This window comes from Agelaius tricolor, unplaced genomic scaffold, assembly GCF_023055355.1.
Source record: "Agelaius tricolor isolate 1412-34295 unplaced genomic scaffold, bAgeTri1.0.p SCAF_4, whole genome shotgun sequence".
Classification (NCBI taxonomy): Eukaryota; Metazoa; Chordata; class Aves; order Passeriformes; family Icteridae; genus Agelaius; species Agelaius tricolor.
Window position 1 is genome coordinate 23,848,910 of NW_027269264.1, and position 18,019 is coordinate 23,866,928.

Below are 18,019 nucleotides of genomic sequence, written 5' to 3' on the forward strand. Positions count from 1 at the left end.
AGAGAACTAGCTGGAAAGCTCCTCTAGGCCTGCTCTTTCCTTAGTGCTAGAGCCTGTGACACATTTTATGGATTTATGATCTGCCAACAAAATTATTGTTTGAAGTGAATTTTCTACAATGAAGAAAAAAAAAATCTGGCAAATTCAGACAGTGTTCAGAAAAAAATTCAGAAAGTGTTTTTAGTGTTAGTCTATTTCCTACCAAATGCCATGGTTCCATTTTAACATTCCTATTTTCCACTCCTGTATGTGTATTGAAACATGATATATACCATTCTTTTCATTAATTTGATTTAGATATTCTTGCAACGTGTGGAGACTCAGCAAATCTGAGCACCTTCTTGGAAGGATGCAGAACATTTTGCAGGGCAAAAAAGTGAAACTCTCACACTGGATTTCTCTTTGCATTTTGTGGGGGGTTTTCTGTTTCATTTGGAGTTTTTGTTTGTTTTGTTTGCTTTGGGTTTTGTTTGTGATGGGGTATCTTTGTGTGGATTTGTGTTTGTTTTTGTTTGGTTGTTGTTTGTTTGTTTGGGAATTTTTTGGCAAGCCATTCCCACATCTTGTTTGACTGGGAGATAAATTGAGAGGTATGAAGAGATGCCTGCTTGCTGCCTAGAGGCCAACACAGAAAGGAAGTCCCTCTACTCTAGCAGTGATCATGGTGCTATTTGCAAGGGCTCTGAGTAGGTGTTGTGTCAGTAGCTGTCAAGGAGAGCCTACAAAGGCCCTGTTTGCTTGCAAAAAAAATATGGATTTCAATGGCTTTGACATTTACAGCAGTGTTTATCAAGTCATCTATAGGTCAGCAAGAATAGAGTAAGTTAAGGAAAGACAGAATTTGATGTGCAAACCTTATTCACTGTGCTTCATCAAATTGTATTGGTAGCACTCACTGGTGAATATTGGCTTTGAGGAGAATGTGGGGTAGACCTGTTGGGAAAAAGGCCTGCAGAGCTGAGAGCAGCAGCCCATCACAGGAAAAAGAAGCTTCAACAAAATTTTCAACAAAAGATCTTCCCTTCTGGCTCTTGATTCATAACACCTTTACTGATAATTTGCACTGATATTTCCAGATAGAGTGAAGAAATCCTGAATTATTTTTTTCAATTCTTGCTGTACCATGAAAAACTGTATTTCTTAGAAGTAAAAATAAATAGTATGTTATACACACAACATTAAAAATTAGTATATTGTGACATTAAAGAGTATATCTCACAGTTTTCAAGTATTTATATAATGCTATTTAAAAACAGATGGGAAAAGTGGTCTAATTTGCCCCTAGACTAGCATGTACAAGAGATTTAATTGAAGAAACAGAATAAACTAAAGATAGGCAATTCACATCAAAGAGGAAAAAGATCACATCATAAAACCATAGAATCACACAATAGCTTGGGTTGCAAGCTGCCCTCAAGTCTAGCACCTAGTTCCACCCTCTGTGTCATGGAGTGGCCTCCCTGCCACCCCCTGTAGCAGGTGCCCAGGGCCCCATCCAACCCGGCCTTCAAGGAGGATGTGAAAAGCCGTAATAACACAGGCTTTCAGGAACTGGCTTCAGGTCAGATTTTGTCTCTGTAATGTACTACTTTGAACAGGTTTGGTAAAACAAAAGGTCTAGCTTCATACTAGAAATTTGGAAGAAAATTATTTTTTATTTGGGAATTAAACTAATTTTGCTGGGGATTTTTTTCCATTTGGTTATTTTGTTTCTTAAATAAACAGGTCTGTCCCTCTGAATTCCTCTCTCAGTTTTATTGTCTGTCTTGGAACATAAGTATATCTGAGTGGCAAATATATTATTCTGAAGGACGTCAGTATTAATTTACACAGAAATTTCTGAAGCTGAGAATTAATGATAGGCATTACAGTAAAAAACAGAATAATTGTATGTTTTATGGCTGGTATGTTTGTCTCCTGCTCTGTTTTTTATGAGTCTGTGCTGCTGCTTTTTCTTCTTTTATTCTTCTATTGCTTAGTTGTTGAAAAAAAAAATAAGCAAATCTGAAATTTTTAACGTCTTAGAGAATTTTTGTAATTTGCAAGTTTCTGAATACATTGCATAAGATACTTTGTGTGAAATTTCTTGGATATTGACAAGCACTCTTTTAAAACAGAAATCTAAGTGTAAGTGTCCAAAGAAAGAACTGTGTGCATTGTCAAGACTTTCTTGGGAGAGGAGCTCAAGTAATATTAACCATTATGGCATTATTAGTGGAAGAAAACAGATGCAAACTTCACACTCACACTACTTATTCATTCACATTGTGGCAGTGGAAACACCCTGACCATCTTCCAAGCCTTCTGCCACATGTGCTAGAGGGCAGCTACCCTCTCAGAATTCCACATAAACACTTGTACTGGCCCACCAGTGTCTGAGGTACTTCAGCACTTCGCTTATGTGCTCAAACCATTCGCACTACCATGAGTTCAAGCTATGCTCTGGAAAAAAAAAAAAAGGAAAAGAGAAAAACCCAAACCAAAACAACAACAACAACAACAAAAAAACCCCAACCAAACAAAAAAAACCACAACAAAACAAAACAAAAAAGCCAACAAAACAAAACAAAACAACAAAAAAAACCCCAAAAAACCAAAAACACAACAACAACAACAACAACAAAGACAAAAAACTAAAAAAAAGACAAAACCACAAAAAGACAAAAAACAAAACCCCCAACACATTTATGGGATAAGCAGTTGATAGCTAATGGAATAAAAGAAAATAGAAGTGAGCTTCCTTAATCTGGGTGACCTCCACAGATCTCTTCCAACCTCAACCATTCTGTAGCTCTGTGATCCCTACAGGGATGGTGATAGACAGACCACAGAGAGGGCACAGTCCCCGGGGCAGTGTGGGAAGATGTAGTCTGGGAGGCAGACAGTGGGGAAAAAAGGCCCATAGGAGATCTACAACTTTAGTGAGTTTTTGAGCAGATATCTGAGACGTCTTTTTGGTAGCTGGAGTCCTGACCTTCTTCATAGCTGTGAGCCATGAGATCATGAGGCCTGTGTTAGTTAAGAGCACAGCAAAGCTAGGAATATCTAGCATTGAGTTTGTTAGTCTGAAAGAGACATGACAGAGATTTACCAAAACACCAGGCTTTTCCCTTGCTTTCTTGCATTTCTTTTCCTTCTACTTAAAGGGACAATTTTTGTCTGATGAACAGAACCTAGGTAATTAAGGGCTACAGATGCTGTGGTGTAACAAAAAGAAAACTGAAAGTTAAGAGCTTCTTTCTGCTTTACCTGTAGAAAAAAAAATTGATTATTAGTAGAAAGACAAGAGTGACAACATTCTTTATTTTCTTTTTTCCCCCAAAGTCACAGTAGAGGAACTAAGAGATTTTTCAATTATAACCCCTTTGACCACAGGGTATGTTACAGCATTCTTGTGCAAAAAACCCTATTTGGGATAAGGGATCAGAAACCAAAATATAAAGCTGTAGGAAGCTCAAATGGAACAGAGACAAATAGTGAGCTGGAAAGTGGAGTAGGAACTCTTAAAGTAAAACTTAGTATTGGACGAGTTAGTATTTTATTCCTAGTTGTCCTCTGTTAAATTCATGTTTATTTCCTTTTCCTTTTCACAGAATTTCAAAATACTGTTAGTTGGAAGGAACTCACCAGGATCATTGAGTCCAGCTCTGCAGTGAATGGCCTGTATGGGCGTCGAACCTGTAACCTTGGCATTCTTACCACCACGCTTTGATGCTGGATATATGCATGCAATTTCCCTGCTCAGCTGGCTTCTGCTCTATGTTCCTCTTAGCAACAAATCAAATTAAATAAATGGAACATAGCACACATTACTCTGAATTTCAAGACATAACATTTCTTAGAAGTCTCTCAAAAGCTGACAGCAATTCTTTTGTTATACCATGTCAATAAGCCCCAAAATTGCCCGGCACAAAAATGCATTATAGATTAGCATAAGGACTAGAGAGATGTTGCTGCAAATTTCTGGTCTAATTTCCTGTACAACACAGGAAATTATCCTTTCATCCCAGCTTGTGTGTTTTTCTAAAAGCTATGCTCCAATTAAAAATAAAATGAGTCACTATAATAGTAAATTAATTTCAGCTCCTGGTAAAATATTCCAATGATAGGTTATTCGCATAGGAATGGGTGGAAAGTTTGCTTTGTTCTGTTCCATGCCAAGGTTCCACTTTTGATGTGTGGAAATTGTTACATATTTGCTGGTTATCTTGAAAAGTCATCTGTTACTTTCTGTTCTACACTTTGTGTGATTAAGTTAGTCATGCTTATTCTCTTTGATCCCTTAAAAGTTTCAGTTCTCATGAAGACGTACATTAGGTATGGCTCCAGCCCTTTAAACAGGAACAGTTCCAAGTTTCTTCATGGTGAAGGATAAAAATCAAGAGCCAGACTGGCTAAGATAGCGTTTTCCCAATTTCCATTGGCAACACCAAGCCGAGCCTGGCTCCATCCTCTTGACACTCTCCCTTCAGACACTCACAGACACTGATGAGGTCCCCTCTCAGTCATCTCTGCTTGAGGCTGAGCAGGCCCAGCTCCCTCAGCCTTTCCTCCCAGGAGAGATGCTCCAGTCCCCCCATCATCTTTGTCAGCTCCACTGGACCAGCTCCAGCAGCTCTGTGTCTCTCTGGTTCTGAGGTGCCCAGAACTGGACACAGCACTCCAGATGTGCCTCACCAGGGCTGAGTAGAGGGGCAGGATCACCTCCCCCATCCTGCTGGCACTGCTCTTCCCAGTGCACCCCAGGACACCATTGCCCTTCCTGGCCACCAGGACACACTGCTGCTCATGGACAGCTTGCTGTCCACCAGGAACCCCAGGCCCTTCTCCTCAGAGCTGCTTCCCAGCAGATCAGACCCCAGCCTGTGCTGGTGCCTGGGGTTCTTCCTTCCCAGGTGCAGGACCCTGCATTTGCCTTTGTTGAATTTCAGGCAGTTCTTCTCTGCCCCTCTCTCCACCCTGTCAAGGCCCTTCTGAAGGGCAGCACGGCCCTCTGGCCACTGCTCCCACCTTTCTATCAAAAAAAAGTCCTACCTTAGGCAGGTTGTGTAAACTGTATCTATTAGAAGGCTATTAATTTTTCTATTTTACTACTACCACAGCTCTCAGTTGAAAAGTTCTATGATGGTGTCTTCTCAATATTAAAGCAACATTGAATCACTGATAAGTAATAAGTGAACCACGAAACACAGCCAATTGTCCTGCAGAGAACTCTTTAGAAGGCATTTGTATGGCATTTTCACTTTTATGAAACGCATTTCATAAAATTTCATTTCATTTTTAGCAGCATTTACCATTTTTTTCTTTTAATAGCTAAGGTAGTAGAGGCAAAGAGGATAAAAAGAGGGTCTGGATTGTAGACATCAAATCTTACAGGAGTATTCATAGATTGAAAATAAAATTATATACTCTAAAAATACTGATCAACATGGTAGTCTGCTATTCAAATATGGTACTGTTCTCATAAGTGGAAACAACTTTTTGGTTTAAAATTGGATGTCATTCATTTTGATGACATATGTAGTAAGTTATTTTAAAAGAAAAAAAATCATACAGTACTATGTAAATACAGGTTTTTAAGCAATAAATTGTAAGTAATGACCTCTATCACAAGCAATATATTATTCACATTAATATGCAAAATAAAAGAGGTAAAGTTTACTATGTGAACTCAGAGAACAGCATAGAAAACATAAAAAGTTCAGCATAGAAAACATAAAAAGTTGTCATGTTTGTTCCTTGTAAATGTTTTTTAACCATTTTTCTGGAAAGGTTTACAGCACCAGAACACAGGCTCATTTCTTTCGCACAGCTGAGTCATAACAAAATTAGAAAACCCACACCTAGTATTTGCAATGCCTTTGACAAAGCTGATTTGCATGATAAATAAATATTCATTCACTCCATCTACTCTCCCATTGTATATGGAGTGCTTGGAAAAAAATGCCAACAGGAATACATCAGAACTTACAAGCTAAAATGTTGGGGAGTTGGTTTTTCCATTTGTTTTTTATCATTTTAAAAGTAACAGTTATCTACAGGGTAGAGGCAAATGGGTTTTCTTACATTCCTTGTTGACATAATTCAGTACTAAACTGGGCAGGCATTTAAGACGCATCTTCTGTCTCGGCATATCAGTCGTGTCAGAGCAATCCCAAGCACAAACACAGGCTGGAAGGTGAATAACGGAGAGCACTCCTGCCAAGAAGGACTTGGGGGTGCTGGTGGCTGAGAGGCTGGACATGACCCAGCCATGGGCACTCACAGCCCAGAAAGCCAAACATGTCCTGGGCTGCATCCAAAGCAGCGTGGGCAGCAGAGCCAGGGAGGGGATTCTGCCCCTCTGCTCTGCTCTGCTGAGAGCCCACCTGGAACCCTGCATCCAGCTCTGGGGTCCCCTAGGAGGAAGGAAGGAAGACTTCAACTGTTAACCAGAGGGCCAGGAAGATGATTCAAGAGCTGGAGCAGCTCTCCTCAGAAGACAGGCTTAGACAGTTGCAGTTGTTCAGCCTGGAGAAAAGAAGGCTCAAGGGAGACGTTAGAGCACTACCTAAAGAGTCTCTACAGGAAGACTGGGCTGTCCTGATTCAGGGCAAATTTTGGAGAGACCTCCCAAAGGGGCTCCTCTAGGAGAGCAGATTCAATCACCCCCTCCCCACAACTGGTCTGGGAGAAAACAACTCCTTAGAGAAAAGTGGAAAAAGCCTGTTTATTAAACAATAAAACCTAAACAATATTAAACAATAATACCCCTTGCTGCTCCAAAAGAGATGACAAACTGAGAAAGTCCCCTCCCTGGGTTGCAGTTCAGCTCAGTCTCTGATCAGTCCCTCCGGTGCTGGAAATGCCGCGGCCCAGGCCCGGCCCGGTGGGCCCCAGGTGTGAGCTGCCGGTGCTCTGCTGGGTGTTCAGTCCAGAGAAGGTTTGAACAGGACTAAAGAAAATGGAAAAAAACCCCCACAGCCCAGGGAACTTCTTTGCCTCAGCTAGCTAAACTAACTAAAGCAAAGGAGAGCTCTGTCCCACTGTCTGTCCATCCACAGAAAACACAGTGCAGGAGCAGGAATGTGGAGGAGTGAGTGCAGTGTCTGAAAACAAACTGCACGCTTCTTCTCTCCCCCCTTCACTCTCTGGAACACGTCTTAAAGGTGCAAAACTTATTATTCAGCTAAACAGAACAAGACGATTGGGGATAAAAACATCATATAGTCAGCCTAGGACATGGACAAAGACTTCTGGTAATGTAATATAGTGATAGGATAAGGGGGAATTGCTTCATACTGGAAAAGGGTGGGTTTATATTTTATATTTAGATATTAGGAAGAAATTCTTTACCGTGAGCATGGTAAGGCATGCCATGGCAGAGGTTGTCCAAGGAATATGTGATTGCCCCATTCCTGGAAGTGTTCAAGGCAAAGTTGGATGGGGCTCTGAGCAACCTGGTCTGGTGGAAGCCGTCCTTCTTGCCCATCACAGGGAAGCTGGAAGCAGGTCATATTTAAGCTCCCTTCCAATGCAGGTTATTGCATGGTTCTATGTTTCTATGATTCTGTGATTCTATGATTTGCTTAGAGGTTGTCACTACTTAACAAGCCAATGACAGTTTATATAATTTCTTTCCTTTTGTCTTTCAGTGGTTAAAACCAAAATTCAGAGTGGTCTGCTTCCCCATGTTTCAACATGAGAGAAAAGGCTTTTGTGTCTGTGGATTTTAAGAATCTCAGAGTAATGAAGAGGAAATAAGGAAATTGCTTTCATGAAAATGTGAAATTAACTTCTTAAGTAAAATTCTTTGGGTCTATTCAGTACTTAAACTGATAAATTAGTGAATTAAACAGAAGCTGGTAATTCAAAATATTCAGAGCTTGAGGAGAGATGTTTCAACAGAAGTCTAGCAAAGGATTCTCCTTATCCATGTTTGAGAATACAGAGATATTTTTTAATATAGAAAAATAATAATGACATTTGTGTTTTACATTCATCATCACTTTCTTTTCTTCTGGGTACTGAAACAAATAGCATATCTGGTACCCTACATAGGTTGAAGGCAAAAGGAGAAATTATTTCTGACTTGTATATATCCAAAGCCATATTTACTTGAGCTGTGCTGTGAGGTATCTGAAGTGTGTTTAGAATGTAGTCTCTCAGCGCAGGGTCAAGCTATGTTTGGCAGCATTCACTTTCTGTACAACACGATATACCCTTACAATCCTACGTAAGATAACATCCAAGTAATTCACTTAGCAAGGAAATTAGACAGATGAGTAGCTTGGCACACTGGGAAAGCACCCACTTTCAAGGACATTGTCCTTAAAACCAGTCCTTATTAATGGGTGAACATCAAAAAACCTGGAGTTCATTTTAGTTTAGATAGCAATGGCAGCTAAACTAATTGTGTCTACAGATACAAATTGGAAATATAGCAAAGCAGATTGTTAGATATTGTTAGATATATGGAATTTTCTGTGCTCAAACCATTTTAGAAATTCAAGTCATTAGTTAATTCAAAGTGATGGAAAATTTATTATTTTTGAAAAGAAGATGGGGAAAGTTTGGAAGAATCAGTCTAACATGCAGTGCAGTATAACTGTTAACACTCAAGTGTGAAATGTTAATCTCATGAACTAAGATATATTTTGGGGAACCATCTAACATCTATTCAGATTATTTTCAGTTGAGGCCTAAATATTATTGAAGATGTATTTTCACACATCTTTGTACACTGAATTAACAGAAGTATTTAATACCTGTTGTCTGGGCATTCTACTGAACAGAACATGTACACTTGCAGTAGAAGTTGCTGAGAAGGCTGAGATACCCCTGAGATGCCCTTCTTTGCATCAGTCTTCACTGGTCAGTCCACAGGTATCCCTGGCTGAAGAAAGCAGGGGAAAATTCTGGATGATCTCTACTTGATGAAGCTGTTATACATCTTAATGCACACACTCAAAAACAATGTCCATAATCCAAAACCTTCTCTGCAATAAGTTTTTATACTGTAAGTACACTAGCAAGGCTGCAAGAGAGTTAATTCTTGAGAGGTGGTGTGACCTGTGAAATACCTTTGAAATGTCCATCTCTATTCTAAAAAGAATGCCAAAAACTTTGCAGAAAGTGTTAGGTAAATGTTATGCTGTTTTAAAGTACTGGGTGATAATGAAGATGCACCATTGTGTCCTGAAAGGAATCAGTGGAACGTTATTATATTTGCCTCTTTTTCTCCTGTGGTATATTGCAAAAACTTAAGGTGGCCAGAAATTTAATTTTCTTCAGATGCTCTTAACATGGAGTCTCCAAGGATATGGTGTATTTCTTGTAATTTTCAATTTTGATGTTCATAAGTGTCTTAAAAATGAGACAGTATGTAATTTCATGTCATATGGCTGCTGATGGCAAGAGATGTCATGTGTTTTCTTTATTCAAATCAGGATTTCTTGTGTCAGAAGTAATGAAGACAGAAGTAACAATCACCAGGGATGGGAAACTCTGTATAGAAACCAAGTGAGACAATTTCATTCCAGGACAGTAATTAGTTTTCAAGGAGGGCTCATTTTATTGACACTCTTAGTCCTTCAACAGTGCAGAAACAAAACTGCTCCTCTGTCTAGAGCTGTTTGAGAATAGATAACCAATAGCTCTTGGTTTCCCATGTAGACTTTCTTTCTATGACACAGTCCTGGGAAAGAGAGACGTTTATCTTTCGAGTTTCTCCTGGTTCCATGGTACAGTCTAAATCATTTGAATGTTGTCTCCAACTGCCTGTAATGCAGAACCTCTATACAGTAATTTAAGAAGATGGAGATAGAATGCATGAATGAACTCCTGAAATTTTGGTGTAAATATCTGAAATAGTTATTTGTAATTATTGACTGCATAAGCTCCTTTTCACAATGTATTCTCATTCTCTACAGTTGAAGAATTTTCTGTTTTCAAGAGATTGAGGTATTTGCTGATAGAACTGCAGAAATAATTGAGAGGAAATTAATCTTGCAGTATCAGTGTTGACTCCTGCAGAAATTTGATATGTTAATAGGTGGAAAGGTCTGTGGTTTTGACAGAAAAGAGGAAATCTAGAGAATTTGCACTAAACTGTAGAAGTTAGACATCCACATTCTCATCCACATTCTTGTCCTTTTCTATTTTTTTTTCCATTTTTTGTGTGTGTATGTGTGTATGCAAGGCTTCACCTGGCTAAAGAACCTCTTTATGACTTCAGTAATTCTTACTTATATAATAATCACATATTTAAAAGCTTCTTAATGTCACTTTTGTCCTACACCAGCTAGTTTCCACTGTAAAAATTACACCCAGAAGTATGAAATTTTATGCAAGCTCTGTCCAACTCTTTGTTTTTTCTGAATAATATTTTAATTTTTTGCCTTGCCAGAAGATCATTCTTTTTCATCTTAATTATTGCATTTTTATTTTCCTTTCCTGACTCTGAATTCACTAATTGAATCTCTTCCTCATCCTAGGAAATTTCCAAGTAGTGGAGTGCCCCGAGTGCCCCTGTTCTCCTGCTTGAAAAGTTTGCTCCACACACAGGGCTGTACATGGAGGCTTTTGGACCTGTGAACCTTGTTACTTTCAAGGAAGGAAATCAAGGCATGGACGAATTTCCTATTCTTAGCCAGCTGCATTTTTGTGGTTTGTTTCAATTTGATATGAATGTTATCTAATCACTGTTTTTTTTCTCCCTGAATTTGTTTCCTTCCTTTCAGGAATCTACACATATTGTACCTTCAGAGACCTATTCATGTTTTTCCTAATTCATGATGAATCTGAAAGAATTCCATTACAGTCAGTGGTGGAATACAAGTACAAACCGAGTCAGAAAACACACTAGTAAATTTCTCCCTGATTTGAGCACATACTTAGTGAATATTGTTACTTGGAAACATGTTTTCTTTTCTTCATACAATTTTTCTTTAATGGACTGTGACTAATTAAAATTGGGCTTTTCTATTGTTATGTAAGGCCAGAATAAATGGAATAAGTATTAAGTCTAGTTTCTTAAACAAGAAATATTCTGTGATCACACTGTGCTTGACTGCCTTCCTTCACTCCTTGTAGGTTTTAAACGCATTGATATATGTCAGCCAAAGTTACAGAGGAGAGAGATGTAAAAGGTAATTAAGTTCTGGCAGATTTTGTGATAAAATTATTGCAAGCGTATTGGTGAAGGAAAAGGAAGTGACAAGAACAAAACAGACATATTTTTTGCATGCCTAGACCTATTTCTCTGATTTAACTTCTGAAAAAATTATAGACATTAATTCCTTCACTAAATTTGGTTGCATTTTCTCATAGTATGCTATAAGAAAACCAGAAGCTAAGCAGAGGATTAGTTGGATTAAATTCTGTGACTAGAAATCAGTCTACATTCCAGGGTTAGATAATTAGAATAATTTATTCAGGAAAAGAGAGAGTTACTGTTATGGATATGTACTAATATGTTGTAAGAGTATGAAAATTCCATTTAATTCATTTTTTTAAGCACTGCTAGAAAAAAAAAAAGATAGAAAAATAATCCCTTTAATTTTTCATGTCTGTTGACTCAGCAACATTACGTTACTGCATTGCTTACTATATATGGTTATTCCTATGTTGTTATTTTTTGCTAGGTTTTGAAAGAGCATGGATTGAAGTCTGCACTACTGCTGAAATTTGCTAGGGCCATTCCAACTAGAACAAAATTAAAATAAGGATTATCAGAATGTGAAACTTTTTAAAATGTCTTTCTTCTGATTTTCTGGAAGCCATCCATAAAGAGCAAATGCAAAAGGAATGGAAGATAAAGTTATCTCTCTAGAAAGCTTTAATACAAATAGGTTATAGACATATGAAATTGATTCTTTTTATCATCATTGTCTAATATAAGTGATCAAATTCAATTATAGACTTTGGCATCACAGACACAAATATTCCTGAATAGAACCTTCTCAAGTAGTTGACATCTTCTTGACATATCACTACTTGAAATTGCTGAAATGGGCTCAACTGGAATCAGAGAACAGACTATCGGGGAATGTCAGAGACGTTTCTGAGGGTAAAAACTATGTAACAAATTCCTCAAATATTTATGCATTATAGGAATAGATAGTATTAATGTGAAATGGCACATGTCATATATCATGACCTTTCAATAAAACACTTTTTCTCTCCTTGGGAAAACTGCATGCTCTTGAGAAAAGATGTGGCATTACTAGATGAATGACATCTGTCAGATTCTGCACCAGGGATGGGGCAACCCTGGATGGACAGATTGTGGAAGGAGAATCTGGAAAGCAGTGCCATGGAAACAAACCTGGGGGTCCTGCTCAATGGCAAGTTGAACATGGGTCAGCAGTGCCCTGGCAGCCAGGAGGGCCAACCCTGCCCTGGGGTGCATCAGGCACAGCATCACAGCTGGGCAAGGGAGGGGATTGTCCTGCTCTGCTCTGAGCTGGGACAGCCTCACCTTCAGTGCTGGGGCTGGTTTGGGGGCCACAATATAACACATTAAACTGTTAGAGAGCATTTACAGGAGGGCAACAAGGATGGTGAAGGGCCTTGAGGGAAGCTGTGTGAGGAGCAACTGAAGTCACTTGGTCTATTCAGCCTGGAGGAGACTGAGGACAGATCTTACTGTAGTTACAACTTGCATGTGAGGGGGAAGAGGAGGGGCAGACACTGATCTCTCCTCTATGGTGACCAGGGAATGGTCTGAAGTTGTGACAGTGGCCTGAAGGGGAGGTTTAGGTTGGCTATTAGGAATTCCCCAGAGGGTGGCTGGACACTGGAACAGGTCCCTGGAGAAATGGTCACAGCATCAGCCTGACAGAGCTCAGGAAGTGTTTGGACAATGTCATCAGGCTCATGGTGTAACTCTTCAGGCTGTCCTTTGCAGAACTGGGAGCTGGACTTCAATGATCCTTGTGGGTCCTTTCTGACTCAGGATATTCTATGATTCTATCTTTTATCCATTTCTATTATAATCTTCTAAATTCCTTACTTCTGAGCAGATCTGTACTAAAGAAGGAGTCTTTTTTTTTTTTTTTAATATGAGCTATTTAGCAGTTGAAACAATATTAACTGATGTGTAGTCAGAGTAACAATTGATACCTCCACATTTCCACTATTGCAAAAACACGGTGGCAGCAGAGTAAAAACTAACTTAATTCAAGCAGAATAGCCTGTAAGAATGCCAGTGTTTGGCATTGGTCAATGATAGAAAACATCCTTTTTGTGCTTTTTCAGTACTATTGCACGTGGTGCTGACTAGACAGGTGTGGAGGGTTGATCTTGGCAGGTTACCAGGTGACCACCAAGCCTCTCTACTGTTCCACAGCTGAACAGGGGAGGAAAAATCAGATGAAAAACAATTCATAAGTTAAGATAAGGCAGTTTATTAAAACAAAAGCAAAGTTTGCATGCACATAATCAAAGCAAAAAAAAAAAATTATTTTCCGTTATTTGCCATCAGGAAGTGATGTTCAGTGTTCAGCCCCTTCCCAGGATGCAGGGCTCCAGCATGAGTAGAGGTTGCTCCAGAAGGCAAACATTGTAAATAACAAATGTCTCCCTTTCTCCTCTTTCCCTTAGTTTTATATCTGAGAGACATCACAAGGTATGGAGTTCCCTTTGGTCAGTTTGGGTCAGCTGGCTGAGCTGTGTCCCCTACCAGGACCACCCCAGCCTGCTGATGGGGCACAATGTAGAGACATGGCTGATGCTGTGCCACCCTTTTACACCCTCCATTCAATAATTGTAAAGACTAAGGGCCCTCCTGAGCCTCTCCAGGATAAACAACCCCAACTCCTTCAGCTGTTTCTCACACTGACACCAGTGTCAGACACTTCCCCAGCTCTGCTGCCCTTCTCTGGACACCCTCTACCCCCTCTGTCCTGCAGTGCGGGGTCCAGACCTGAGCACAGGATTTGAGGTGAGGCATTGTCAGTGCCGGGTACAGGGCAATGATCCCTTCCCTGGTCCTGCTGGCCACAATGTTGCTGGTGCAGGCCAGGATGCCACCGGACTTCTTGGCCAGCTGGGAACACAATGTCTCATATTTGGCCACTGTCAACCAGCACTCCCAGGTCCTTTTCTTCTGGACAGCCTTCCAGCCACTCTGCCTCCAGCCTTTAGCACTGCCTGGGGTTCTATTTAATATTTTGTTTCCTCGGAAATAGGACAGAGGTGCAAGGTATCAAACCAGATACAATTTGTTTCCAAGCATGGAGATTCAAACCCTTCAAAAGAGAAGCTTTACTGAAGTAACAGCATTACATGTAACAGTTGGAGATAAAATTTATTCATATATCTTCAAAAAATTATTTTTCACTTGCAGTGTTATCCATTTGTTGTCTGACAAATATTTGTTTTTACTATGAGTTGTATTCAATATACTCATTCACCTGGCATTTCTCCCTCTTTCTTGTCACTTTCACAAAACAGGGGAAGGCTGCTTTTACCCAGTGGTATTACTGATTGAAGTGAAAAAGAAATACTCAAGACCTCTCCTGATTATTTTCTTTTTTTTTTATATCACTTTTTGATGAAAACAGATTAACAACAGGACCTTGCAGTGGTGCCTCTTATTCATCATCAAGTGCCCTTTTATTAGAGTTAAATTTGATTCCCACTCGACAGTAATGTAACACACTTTAAAGAGAGTAATAGGTTTTTAGTATTCAATTGAAGTTAGATAGAGGTTTTGAGGTTTTTTTGTTAAATGATTTTGCCACTGTCTTTATTATACATGATCAGTTTTCATTCCAGGACTATAGGTTTTGAGAATTTTGGTCTAGTTTGGTTTCTCGTGTGTTTTTTATTTTTAATAGGACAAATATATTCTCCTACTTCTGTGTATTCAAAACTATTTACCCTTATTTTGTCTTCTGCACCATGCACCATGTCATGGAAAAGTAGAGTTCTACAAAAAAATAAAACATCAGCCTGAAGTAAGGCAACTTTGGCATGGATATATTGAGTATCAAAATTTTATAGCATGTTACATGTAACTCTTGCTGTTCCTGCTTATACTCTGTTTACAGAGAACATGTTATATTCTATGTATTTCAATTAAGAGTGAATTCTGGAATTCATTTGTGAGTTGTATTTCATTAACAAAAATTTCTGCCAAGAAGCAACATTAACATGTGCTTGTGCTGTTTTGCATTTTCCCTCTTTGTTCCTTGGTTTGCTGTCTAATGATTATGGATTTACTTTGAACCCTTTCTGTTCTTTCTGTACAGCAGCTACTGCTCATGTGTTTACAGTTGCATATTTCCATTGTGTCTCTTGGGCTAACTTCTTAGTGGTGAGACTCCTATAAAATTCCAATCTTGATGTAAATTTTCAGGATGTTTTCACTCCTTTCATGATACACAGTTGGAAATGCCAAAAGATATTTGTTAAATGTAAATTTATGTTATTACGAAGTGTTGACAGGATTTAACAACCCTTTTCTAGACTTCTTAGTTTTGAGATTCTACAGCAAAATAGCAAAAAGCCTGCAAGCCTTGTGGGATATCTTATCTCATTCAGTAACCCTTTAGAGTATTTAACAAGGTGGGGGGAGGGAGGGACATTTAAGCATTTTATCAGACTAGCCTAAAGAGCTAGAGCTATAGCTACAGTAATAGCTAGAGCTATTGATTCAAAGTCCACCTACTCACAATAATCCTCAAAAACCCTTCAGTGGGAGAGATACAACAATGTAAAAAAAAGAACTGGTTAGCAGAATTGGTTCTTATGTACTGCAGGAGCTGTGAATACAGCTCGGGTGTTTACTTAATTTTCCAATGGTTTAGAGATTTTCAGTTCAGTTGCAATTATTTGTCTTGACCATGAATGCAATACAGAAAATCTGTAACTTAGCTGTAACTTTTATCAAAGTCTGATAATCAATTTTATTTAAAACTAGATCTAAAACAAACAATCAATTTCCAATTATAATCCTATTTTACACTGATCCTTTCTAGCCTGCCAACACAATTTTCTAGAAAAATAATTTCTTTCAATTAATTCAGTAGTCAGGCTGAAACAGCTGGTATTGCTCTGGTCTTAAAATGAATGCTTCTTGTTAGTGGTAAATCATCACAAACACAAGAACACAAACACAAGCACTGAAACAAAGCCCTGTGACACCTGCCTCTTGGTTAAAATGCTGATACTTCCCAGTATAAAAAAACTACAGGAGTCTCCGGCTGTCCAGTTTGAAGGACTTTCTGCTGCTTCTAACACTTTCGAATGTGTTTCATGTTAATCCCCTCTTCTATCAGATCCTGGCTGGGTTATTGTAGGCTGTCTCCTAGTGTTAGGCATACTCATTTATCCTGAGAACTGCATTTTAAGGAATATAAAAATTCCTGTACCTTGCTTTCATATCATGTTATCCACTATAATCCACACCATAAGCATTTTTTATTAGCAACATGCTAATGTTAATTAGCAACATGCTTCCCAGTGGGAAGATCTGCCAACAGCTTTATACTACAATCACTTTGTGCTTTAAGTAACGTTTCACTTCAATGTATGACTTTGCTTTTCTTTGAATTATAGCATGAGACTAGCTGTCTGTGTCAAACTCCTTTTGTTATATTCTGTCAAATTGATGGTTAATCCTGAAGTTACGTGGTACTCGGCCACATAAGGTGACTGAGGTTTGCAGATGTAGATGTTTAAGAAATAATTCTTCTTACAAGACCCTGATAACAAAGCTAGTTTTGCAGCTGCAATTACAATGAAGCCAGAATAAACCCCAGTCAAAACGCCGTGAATGTGGCTTTTCATGACATTGCCCTTTATGCTCTCTACAAAATGATGTCTGTTCTGTGCCTTCAGTAAATTGAAGGAACAGTAATTCATAAACAAAATTATTCTGCACATCTTCCCACTGGAAAGGTTGAAAATACAAAGAAAGTGTATAGTCAGGACACAGGGTCTCTAGCCATTCTAATCAGTGCTGACATAAGAGATGCTTTTGTTACTGCTGAGCAGGTTTTACACAGAGCCAGGGCCTTTTCTGCTTTCCATACCCCCACACTGGCAAGGCAGTTGGGAGGCTGGGAGAAGACACAGCCAGGACAGGTGGCCCCAGCTGACCAAGGGGATGTTCCAAACATACAATACCATGTCAGTATCTAAATTTGAGGGGGAAGGAGGAAGGGGCAGTTGTTTGGAGTGATGGCATTTATTTTCCCTGGTCACTGTAATGTGGGACCCTGCTCTCCTGGGGATGGCTGAACCCCTGTCTGCCCACAGGAGCAGAGAATTAATTCCTTGGTTTGCTTTTCTTGTGTGCATGGTCTTTTGCTTTTCCTATTAATCTGTCTTTCTCTCAACCTGTAAGTCTTCTTTTTACCTTTCCAATTTTCTCCCCAGTCCCCCTGGTGGGGAAGGGAGTGAGTGGTTGTATGGTGCGCACCTCTTATGCAAATTAGGTATTTCCCACCATTTTGTTCACACATGCACAGCCAGCCCTTTGGGACTCTCCTCTAGGAGGTAAGTTGTTGGCAGAGGGGATGGATTGATCAGGAGTCTCAAGGCAGAAAAATAAGTTGGCTCAGCACAGGGCCATCCTAGTTCTGCAGGACACTCTCTTCTAAGCACAACTGTCCTGTTATAACAGTCAGAATGTTTGAGAAACAACATGGTTATGCCCAGTCCTCCACAGACCCAGGAATTCACTGCTCCAGATCCAGACCAAATCTGTATGCAGCACTACCATTTGTGTCCTCAATAAGAGGTAGGCAAGAAAGCTTATTTCATTTTTACATTGGATCTAAGTTAAAAGGTTTTGATATCTATCAGTGTACTGGGAAAAGTGTAGGCCAGCTGAATTTACTGTAACCAATTTATATTCCACTCGCTAAATAATTTATTAAAATATGAATTAATTTTATAACAATTCTTTTGCTGACGCCTAGGGGTATTGGCAAACATCAGTATTTACCAGTTCAACAGTTACAGAGGACAATGCTTCCAATCACAGAATGGTTTGGTTTGGAAGGGACCTTTAAAGATCCTCTAGTTC

The 18,019-nt window shown here is 39.2% G+C and overlaps 1 protein-coding gene across 2 annotated transcripts in view; it reads left to right on the forward strand.

The window, feature by feature from the left end:
- The window catches only part of LOC139588984 (uncharacterized), a 43,900-nt gene extending 28,941 nt beyond the window's left edge, over nucleotides 1-14,959 (forward strand). For both annotated transcript variants that reach the window (XR_011678889.1, XM_071424885.1), the window contains exon 5: nucleotides 3,594-14,959. The gene's annotated coding sequence lies outside the window, so the exon portion shown is untranslated. The remainder of the gene's footprint in view (nucleotides 1-3,593) is intronic.
- Nucleotides 14,960-18,019: the final 3,060 nt, after the last annotated feature.